The 7,962-nt window shown below is 41.1% G+C and overlaps 1 long non-coding RNA gene and 1 other non-coding gene across 2 annotated transcripts in view; one reads left to right on the top strand and one right to left on the bottom strand.

The window, feature by feature from the left end:
• Window positions 1–7,962, top strand: part of LOC116926445 — a 26,275-nt gene extending 18,313 nt beyond the window's left edge. The window contains exons 13-23 of the long non-coding RNA XR_006649768.1: window positions 53–1,718; window positions 1,796–2,007; window positions 2,104–2,341; window positions 2,718–2,843; window positions 2,942–3,233; window positions 3,304–3,568; window positions 3,750–3,904; window positions 5,985–6,076; window positions 6,463–7,214; window positions 7,274–7,538; window positions 7,614–7,962. This is a non-coding gene — a long non-coding RNA (uncharacterized LOC116926445). The remainder of the gene's footprint in view (window positions 1–52; window positions 1,719–1,795; window positions 2,008–2,103; window positions 2,342–2,717; window positions 2,844–2,941; window positions 3,234–3,303; window positions 3,569–3,749; window positions 3,905–5,984; window positions 6,077–6,462; window positions 7,215–7,273; window positions 7,539–7,613) is intronic.
• On the bottom strand, window positions 3,692–5,406 carry LOC116926427. Its single transcript, XR_006649765.1, has one exon. It is a non-coding gene; the product is annotated as an uncharacterized LOC116926427 (transcript).

Raw genomic sequence — 7,962 nt, 5'->3', positions numbered from 1 at the left:
GTTTAGAACAACATGTCCCCAGTGAAGTCATCAACATTTCGAATAATAGCAGAGATGGGGGGGTGTGTGAACAAACCTTGATCGATGTCTTGCCATTTGTCGAAAGGTCTCAGGGTGAAATCGTTGGTGAAACCACCGAAAGCGTAGATCAGATGAGTGCACAGGTAAGGGTTGATATTTTGAGGCAGGAATTTCGCCTGTCCAGGACGATAAGCCGACCAATTAGCGTAGTAACAAACGACGCGCTTATTGTTCTTGGAAACGGGGCTGATGGCCTTGGCCGTTGGTCTTTGCGCCATCACGGAAGACCATACTAATCCATTATAAAAAAACAAGCAGACATTGTTTGAAAAATCAATTTTTAAAACTAAAAATTTCAAATTAAAATTTCATTACTTGTTATGAGGCAGATGACGGGGATAATCCAACGAATGTTCGCCATGTTTCTGTTTTCTGCACGTCACGCGGAACTGCGGTATCACCCAGAAACACTTGTGCACCTGACAGACGATCAAGCCACACTGAGAAACTAGCGGACGGTAGCAAAAGCCCCACCTCTGTAAAAAAAAGAGACGCCAGGAAAAAGAGAGAGAGAAGAGAAATAAGGATCGAGGTCAATGGGCCAACAATTGCAGCACAGGTACAACTTAGAGACACACACCAACAACTTGATGACGACTTTGATTGCTATACGCTAGATACTCCTATAGGGTATTAGCTAATTTATTATTATTTCCCTACCTAAATGAACGTTCTTTTCTTGTTAACTCGTCCGTGAAAACAAAAAACACGACAATGATTGGATAACAGACGGTGCGTTAAACCGCAACAAGGCCTAACGAACTCTTACACAACGCGCATATAACATATGCGCGTATCTATGCAATAGATGTAGGCAACAGATAAAACGTTTGATATTTATCTTCTTTTAGATGATTTTATGCTCGCTACTCGTATAAAGATATTTCAGAAATTTCCTGGTTACAGGAAAAAAACAAAACAAAAAGACTTGGTGCTTTAAACCGTACACCGCAGCAGCCGGTGCAAGGTTAAAGTACCGCTGAGCTCTTCTCGCGCACCTGTTGCTGCCTCCTCACCTACTACTCCACTTTGTTTGAATGAAACAATTGAAGCTAAAAAAAAAGTTGGCCGTTTATTACGGGTTTTTACCTACAAGTTAGCTGAGAACCTTTTATCTTCGGCTTGTTTTTTTCACATCACCTCAGCACCGCATTTTTCGATTATTTCGTCAGTCTGACGAGAATGTTAGTGAATGATCTTTTTGTGCGTAAACGTATAGTATTAACACCAATGATCACTCCAAAACCGTTGCTCCGCTTTTACTATCGAGGCTGATAGAGAGATCTTCTGCCTAAAGACGATAATATATACCGTTTCCACGTCGTTCCTCGAAGGCTTTTTCTTTTCTGGTTTAAACGTGATTGGATACGAGTGAGTTGTTGATGTGCGTTGTGTGTTACTCCTTGAGGGGGGGCCTGACGTCTTCGCTCCAATTGACAAATATATACGTACAGTATATATTATTTTCCGACACAAATAAGAATCTTTTCAAAGGAAGATGTCAAAGAAAATAGGATGTTGGTGTTCTGCTTCCCAAACGGAGAGAAATTTATCTGTACACGCGTCCGTCACGAATGCAAGACCGTGACCGTCCTACATAACGCGAAATATGGTAGACAATTATCCGACTTTCCCTGGTACGATATAGTTTATTAGGATAGATATGTTGTTTTTCAACTTGTTCTTTTTTCTCTTTCTTTTCGTGAAACAAAAGGCGATGATGCAACAATGCGAGAGAGTTAAAAGCTCTCACTACAGTACATACCATTTTTAACTGCCGCAAAACGTTGGAGGTTTGCGAAAGTGAAAGGAAACGCTTACAGAAATTATAATTGAATGAGAGACCCTGAGAGTGAAGCATTTTGTCCCAACCATTTCCTATCAACGCCCTGGAAGAATCCCTTCGTTTTGGAACCGTATATATTAGTAAACCTGTTTGGATGGATTATGTTGTTTCCTAATATCCCATATAATTTAAAGGTTTCTCTCTCTCTCTTTCCTATTTTTTTTTCTTTCTCGTAGAGTTTGGACGTCCAGTTGCGAGGCTCTATCGCGCAATCGAAAGTGAAAGGTTCCAGTTTGACGTGGCTTGTGAGCTACCTGGTTGGTTGACCGTTCAACGAAAAATAATGGCGACCATCCCAACGATCGCCTTCTCGCACAAAGTATCAATTAAGGTCGACCTCTCTTTCGTTAACAAATAATCGGCTGGACGATGAAAACACCTGAGGAAACCGAGAAAACCGAGCTAAATGGAAAGGTAAAGAAAAACCGAAATGAAACTCGATATGATATTCTACGCAGACATAGTAGAAAGGAATAGAAACAACTTTGGATAGAGAAAGACAAAAAAAAAAAGAGCGAGGGAGTCGTTGCTTTCCATTTCACTTGACCCACTTTTTCCTGGCCGTGCTGTTGTACTCCCCTCTCTTATAACATCGTCGCCTTGGCCATCACACACAGCCATTCGGTTGATTAAAAACTATCTAATTTCTACCGGAATATACGGTCGAAAGGATGGCGGACAATGTCTGAACGTTGAAAACAAACAAATTCAATTCGATATCGGCCAAGAAGAAGACGAGCAAATGCAAATGAACGTATAGTCGATCTCTTATTTTCCTTCTTTGGCCCAGCATGCGGATCTTGAGAGAAAGCAGCAAAGGTTTTGTGTGACCTGCTTCGCTTTCTTTCTGGTGTATTTCATTTCTTTCTTTTTTCCCCTCCGAGATATCGCGTGAATACGTGACGAACTCTATCAGGTACGGCTCTTATTTTCTAATTTGCGCAATCGCAGAGACTATAACGGTGAGTTTAGACGAATGGCATTATAAAAAAAAAAAAATTCGTACCTTTTCAGAGAAGAAGAGGACGCACACACGCAAGGACACGACAAACACACACACACACACCGAGGGAGAAAAGAGAAAAAAACAAAAGAATCACACGAAAGAGGCGATGGGAACCAGGTGAGAAGCGCACGGCTGCGCACGTCGAAGTGGAGACGGGTACTGAAGAAGCCCGGCCCTTGTCCACCAGCAACAGGGTTCGATAGGAGAAAATGGAGGTGGGGAAAAGAGAGAGAGAGAGAACAAGAGGAGGGTAGTACTACTGGAACGAGAGAGGAAGTGTTTCCAATTGGTCAGAAACAAGTGCGGTTTTTGTTTTTTAAAATAATATTTTTTTTCGCAGTCTTTCGAAACGGTTTTCTTTCTTTTCTAGTCTAACATTCCGGTTGGCCGAAAGAAGATCAACTGATGAACTGTGTGGCAACGGGTTTAAAAAAAAACAAACAAAAAAGGGAAGCAAAACAATACCCACCAAATAAAGGAAAACAACAATAACAACCGGAGAGAAACGAGCGACAGATCGAGACTATCCGAATCGCAAACTGGCAGAGAGAAAGTTTGTCGACTTCGTCTTATCTTTTAACCCAATCGAATTCTTCTTTCTTGTTGTCGTCGAGTGTCTATTATACACACAACAGGTAATATGCATTCGATTTTTTTTTTCTAATTTTGAGTTGTTCTCTCCATTGTTTCTTCCTGAATGACTATCACCTTCCGCCAGGTGGTAAACCCCATGATTTTCTGTCTATCAAAATAAATAATATGCTGTATATGTATATTTTTTTTAAACTAAAAAGACATTGGTTGAATCGTTCACAGATGGCAGTCAACGGTCCAAGTTTTCTCTTTTTACCTGCTGCAATAGACACAGGTGTGTGTTTCATTCTCTACCTGTCGGAAATTGGCAGATACTCAAACCTCAGCTCAATTCAATTGTTACCTGCGAGGGATAATTCATCAATTTCTTCTTTATTGTAAGTAAAAACAATCTACTGTTCGAGGGGGGGCATTTTACAAGTTATACCGTGAGAAACGGGATAAGGAAGGGTTAGAGAACAACCCCCATTTTTTTTTTTTTAGGATGCACAGCAATTGGGGTGTGGTACGTAGTTTTCTTACTCCTCAAGGGCTTTTTCGTTTTAGAAATCGACAACCACAAAAATGCAAACGTCACGTAGAAGAATTTGAATTCCCACATTAGGCGGCGTCCCTTTATTGCAAGACTGGTTATCGTTCATGTCCGATATTTTTATGGTTGATATCGCACTAAAAAAAATAAGAATAAGAAGAAGATCGCAATAACCGAGTTCCACTTTCTTATCCAACGACCGTTTAAAGCTCGAACAAGGCCACATAGCCATTCCTTTTTTTCAAAAAGAATATCGGCAAGGGTATCACACCTCGCATTATTTCAGGACTTTGCGCATTTAATGCTGCCAATTAAAATTTTAAAAACCAAAAAACGAAACAAAATTGGGAACAATCGAGTAACAACGTAATAAACTAAATTTTTTTTTTTCCCGCTTCTCATTTTGAACATTAAAAAATTTGACATGCGTTTCATTCGTTATAATAATGTAGTCCCCGTCGGAGCTTGTGGTTGTACCAGGCGATCTCGTGAGCCGCGTAGCCCATGCCAAACAGATGCCTAATGGAGCCTTCTGAATAAGCGTTGATTTTCGAGTCGAAACGGACCATGCCGTGCTGCTCTTCCATCGATCTGAGAAGACCAACCAGCCGCTGATAATCCGTGATGTTGCCTTCGAGCGGTAGATGCACTTCGAACGGCCATTTGCCTGACTTTTTCGAGCATTCCGGAATCGAGGATGTCGATGAGAACCGTCCATTCATCCTCCTCGATGTCTATCTTAAGGTAATCAATGAAGCGGTCGGACGCGTGCTGTTTTTCGGTTAGCAATTTATCGTAAATGGTGGACAGAGTTTGGACGTGCCAGCCGTCATCGAATTGTTCTTCGTGGTCACCCAATCCCAGGTGGAAGTAGCGAATGTTTGAGTCGTTGCGTTGGCGAGTGGTCATGTTCAAAGACGGATCGAAGGCGTACACGTCACAGCCGTAACGATCGATCATTTCCTCGAACGACCAATCATTGTTGATACCGAACGAGTAGACAATACATTTGCCGGCTAACGGCATTATTTCCGGGTCCATGCAGACGGCCTTCTGGCCGTCGATTCCAAACAGGAACGTCACGCCACCAAAGTATTGAGCTAAACGACACGACGATGCATTGTTCCACCGAAAGTAATCCATGATTTGTTTGGCCGTCATTGTGTTGACGTCGATGGCGCTCCAGTCCGTCCGGCTGTTCATCGATAGACACTGATAGAATGGAAATGCGTTCGGGACGCGTCGGGAAAGCAAAACAACAATGGCGAAGGCTGTAACGAGAGCAGCTATTAACTTCTGTTTTGGGCACGAAGACGAAATTCTGGCAATCGAGCGGATCATTTGCATCGCCAGCTTCTTTCTTTCCTGTTGTAATCGCACACACACAACAACAACAAAAAAGATTTGACATCAACAATTTCTTTTTGAATTTCAGTTTTGTTTGTATCTTTATCGGGGAATATAAAAAATTGGTTGGGTGGATTTGTCAAAAAGAAAAAAAGTCCGGTTACTTTCAGTTTAGAGAGTTGACTAGGAAAATCCAAATCAAACGAGATTTGCAACTGCCTTTTTTGTTTTCGGTCACGGTTCAGGGAGAAAGCTTATTTGGTTAAAACTTGGGTAATCTTCAATCGACTTTTTTTAGAAAGAAGAACCTGCACTGACTTTTAAATCCTTTAATTTCTTTTCTCCCCTTGATTTGAATGTTAAAACTTAAGTCAGCGTGATGCTGTTTTCCGTAGAGATGTTCACTCACGGCTTCCTGCTTTCACGAACATCAAACGAGAACTACACGTTGATCTACGGTCGGTTGATGCAACGGCCAATTATTTAAACATCAATTCCAAATCAGCTGAGCTACACACACAGATCCCCGAGCGTATTTTGATTTCTTTATTTTAAAATTTTTCCTTTTTTTTACTTAGAAAAAAAGCAAATTTCATCCGAAGGTTGTGACGGAGTAAGCCTGGAGCCTTCAGAATGCACCATCGATGAAGAGATGCATAATATTTTAAAGGTTAGTAACTTCATACGAAACAATGGACGAGTTCGATAGCATCTTTCCAATGTGGTAATTTCTATTCGATTTGTTGAGGAATCAGTTGGAATGGCATTGCCATATACCTTCTATAAATACCCCAGCTAACACAAATCTGAAATGTCTGTGTGTGTGTTTGTTGCCTGTATTTCCACATGTTTACATGTCCATGGGCGAAACAGAATCCCCCCCAATGCATTTTTAGAATTTTTCAATCTAAAACCTTGAACCATTTCGTTATTATGAAAATTCTTTCCTTCAAAGCCTTTTGTGATTTATGCACGGTACAATTGTATTTATTAAAAAAAACGACAGTTTTAATGTTTATCGATATAAAGTAGATGGTCAATTATCCATAATAATAGGAACTATGATTTCGCCGGAGTCGGTTGTTGTACCAGGCCAGCTCGTATGCCGCGTAACTCTCCGACTGGAGAGTTTCCATCCACTGTTCCGAAAATGGATTTAACTTTGAATTGAAGCGGATCATGCCGTAATTCTCCAGCGATCTGAAGGATGCCAATTAACCTGTGAAATTCGTCAACATTTCCTTTGGGTGGTAAATGGATCTCGACGCCCAACTGGCGCACTCTGTCCATCATTCCCGATTGAAGAATTTGAGGTAGTGCAGCCCACTCGTCGCTTTCAATGTCGATTTTCAGGTAATCGATGATCCTGTTGGAACCGTGGCGTTTCTCCATCGCCTTGTAGAAATCGGAGAGTGGCAGCAGACGCCAACCTTGTTGGCCTTTTATCTTTCTCAAGACCTTCTCGCTACCCAATCCGTAACGATAGAAGTGAATTCTGTCTCCACGGTCATGGTCCGACTGTTCCATAGAACTTTTTAATATGTTACATTAATTTATTCATTTTTTTTTAAACATAGCATTTTAAAAACAGCCTTACGGATCGAAAGCGTATACTTCGCATCCATATTCGTCCATGGTATCCTCGAAGGACCATTCGTTGTTGACGCCGAACGAATAGACCAAACACTTGCCCTTGATTGGACGCACCTCTGTATCAAGGCAAACGGCTTTCTGTCCGTCGATGCCGAAGAGAGCCATGGCACCTCCGAAATCATTGGACAGACGACACGATGAGGAATTGCTCCACTGTAAGTAGTTAATGATGTCTTGTTTCTTTAGAGCTTTGACAGCACTCAATTTGCTCCAGTCTCTGACGGCAGATGGGTCGCTATTCTTTGCGATGAACAAGAGGAAAACCAATGCCAATAGAAATGAAATTTGCAACAATGACCTAACGAATCTCCTAACTTTGTTGAAAGAAGCCATGTCGATCTTCACTGTTACGACGACTGGATGCGTCTGTTTGAACGACGTTGAGGAAACTCAAAGTGAAAAAAAAAAGGGGGAAATATCCCCGAAAAACTCATCAACCATGTCGAATTTTTGAAATATTGGACATTCTTTTTTCCAAGGTATTTGTCGAAATAGATTTTCATCTTTTTTGCATTGTTTTCTGAAATGTTTGTTATTTTTTTCTATTATTACAGAGCTGGAAAAGGAATGAGAGACCATAAATCAGTCGGTCAAATGTTCAACGGAAATGTTACACGTACACGCCGGTGTGAAAAGAAATTTCCATTTCCTGCCGAAATGACGTTCCGGCGATTCACGAAGCCACTCGTCGTTGTTGTTTTTTTTTTTTTCTTTTTAAGAAGCTAGCGGATGCATTAAGGTTTCTCATGAATTGTGACTTGATGAATATATTGGACACATAATAACGTTATGCATACAAACCAAGCTTTCCCGTTGTTAGTGCGGGGTTGTCAGAACAGTTCAAATTTCCCGCTCGATTCGGCAGAAATTCCAATGAATAAACGTGACCGACTGAAACAATAA

This window comes from Daphnia magna, linkage group LG7, assembly GCF_020631705.1.
Source record: "Daphnia magna isolate NIES linkage group LG7, ASM2063170v1.1, whole genome shotgun sequence".
In the NCBI taxonomy this organism is placed as follows: Eukaryota; Metazoa; Arthropoda; class Branchiopoda; order Diplostraca; family Daphniidae; genus Daphnia; species Daphnia magna.
Note: the sequence above shows the minus strand (reverse complement) of the source record. Positions and strands in the feature narration are given on the sequence as shown.